We start from the raw sequence: 2,642 nt of genomic DNA on the forward strand, positions 1-2,642 counted from the left end.
AAGCATCAAACTTCTCATAGCATTCAACACACTCATAAGGAAGTTCTTTTATTGTTCTTGAATTCCAAGCATATTAGGATTATTTAAGCAAATTACCATGCTATTTAAGACTATCAAAATAATCTAAGTGAAGCATGAGAGATCAATAGTTTCTATAAAACAAATCCACCACCATGCTCTAAAAGATATAAGTGAAGTACTAGAGCAAAACTATATTACTCAAATGATTTAAGTGAAGCACATATAGTATTCTAAAAAATTCCAAATCACGTATGGCTCTCTCAAAAGGTGTGTACATCAAGGATTATTGTGGTAAACTAAAAAGCAAAGGCTCAAATCACACAAGACGCTCCAAGCAAAACACATATCATGTGGTGAATAAAAATATAGCTCCAAGTAAGGTTACCGATAGAAGTAGACGAAAAGAGGGGATGCCTTCCGGGGCATCCCAAAGCTTTGGCTTTTAGGTGTCCTTAGATTATCTTGGGGTGCCATGGGTATCCCCAATTTTAGGCTCTTTCCACTCCTTGTTCCATAATCCATCAAATCTTTACCCAAAACTTGAAAACTTCACAACACAAAACGTAAAGTAGAAAATCTTGTGAGCTCCGTTACCGAAAGAAAACAAAAGACCACTTCAAGGTACTGTAATGAACTTATTATTTATTTATATTGGTGTTAAACCTACTGTATTACAACTTCTCTATGGTTTATAAACTATTTTACTAGCCATAGTTTCATCAAAATAATGAAACAACACATGAAAAACAGAATCTGTCAAAAACAGAACAGTCTGTAGTAATCTGTAGCTAGCGCAAGATCTGAAACCCCAAAAATTCTAAAATAATTTTCTGGACGTGAGGAATTTATCTATTAATCATATTCAAAAGGAATTAACAAAATATCGCTTTCCAAATAAAAATAGCAGCAGTTCTCGTCAGTGCTAAAGTTTCTGTTTTTTACAGCAAGATTAACAAGACTTTCCCCAAGTCTTCCCAACAGTTCTACTTGGCACAAACACTAATTAAACACAAAAAACACAACCTAAGCACAGGCTAAATAAATTATTTATTACTAAACAGGAGAAAAAAGCAAGGAATAAAAATAAAATTGGGTTGCCTCCCAACAAGCGCTATCGTTTAACGCCCCTAGCTAGGCATAAAAAGCAAGGATAGATCTAGGTATTGCCATCTTTGGTAGGAAATTCTTCAATGAGGCATCTACCATCCTTAGGAATTTCTTTCTTTTTATTGATTATCAAATTTTTAGGCACAATATTGAAAAATTCATTTGTAACAAATGGTTCCTTAATGATAGCAAAAAGATTGGGATGAATACTTATAGATTTGAGATTCGCAGTTTCCTTACTAGAGGATTCACCATTATTTTTAGGAACATACATAAGCTTGGCAATTTTAGTGGGAGGACTTGTAGTATTCTTTATGGAATAAAAAGCGGTTCCCAAGTTGTTAATAATATCCTCAAGTTTATCGATCCTAGTGTAATCGTGATTTAATTTCTCATTAACTATGGGTTCCTTCTCTTTAATATTTTATAAAGTGGCTCCTACTTTAGATCCATATTGAGAGATCCGGTTGTGGATCTTTTTATCCAAATTTTCAATTAACTCTACGGTAGCAACCTTATTTTCAATAATTTCGAGCCTTTGCATTACTTGCTCCAAAGTTAATACACTTCCGTTAACCAAAAGAGGGGGTGAGCCAAACAAATCTATCATAGCATTATAAGAATCAAAAGTATGGCTACCCAAGAAGTTCCCTTTGGTAATAGTTTCAAGGATATATCTGTGCCAGGGAGTTATGCCTAAATAAAAATTGCGAAGAAGAACGGAAGTAGATTGCTTTCTAGTAGATCTATTTTGAGCATTGCAAATTCTATACCAAGCATCTTTTTGATTTTCTCCCTCCCTTTGCTTAAAATTTAGAATTTCATTCTCGGGAGACAATGGAGAAGATAAGGGACTAGCCATGACGACAAGAAAGCAAACTAACACACAAGCAAACAAAAAGCAAGCAGGCAAAAAGAGGCAAATTGAGAAAGATAGGGAGGATAGAGAGAGAGAGAGGACGAATAAAACGGCAAGGGTGAAGTGGGGGAGAGGAAAATGAGAGGCAAATGGCAAATAATGTAATGCGGGAGATAGGGATTGTGATGGGTACTTGGTATATTGACTTTCGTGTAGACTCCCCAGCAACGACGCCAGAAATCCTTCTTGCTACCTCTTGAGCACTGCATTGGTTTTCCCTGAAGAGGAAGGGATTATGCAGGAAAGTAGCATAAGTATTTCCCTCAGTTTTTGAGAACCAAGGTATCAATCCAGTAGGAGGCTACGCGCGAGTCCCTCGTACTTGCACAAAACAAATAAATCCTTGCAACCAACGCGATAAGGGGTTGTCAATCCCTACACGGCCACTTACGAGAGTGAGATATGATAGATATGATAAGATAATATTTTTGGTATTTTTATGATAAAGATGCAAAGTAAAATAAAAGCAAAGTAAATAACTAAGTATTGGAAGATTAATATGATGAAGATAGACCCGGGGGCCATATGTTTCACTAGTGGCTTCTCTCAAGAGCATAAGTATTCTACGGTGGGTGAACGAATTACTGTTGAGCAA

The sequence above is a fragment of the Triticum aestivum genome, chromosome 2A (genome assembly GCF_018294505.1).
Source record: "Triticum aestivum cultivar Chinese Spring chromosome 2A, IWGSC CS RefSeq v2.1, whole genome shotgun sequence".
Taxonomy (NCBI): domain Eukaryota; kingdom Viridiplantae; phylum Streptophyta; class Magnoliopsida; order Poales; family Poaceae; genus Triticum; species Triticum aestivum.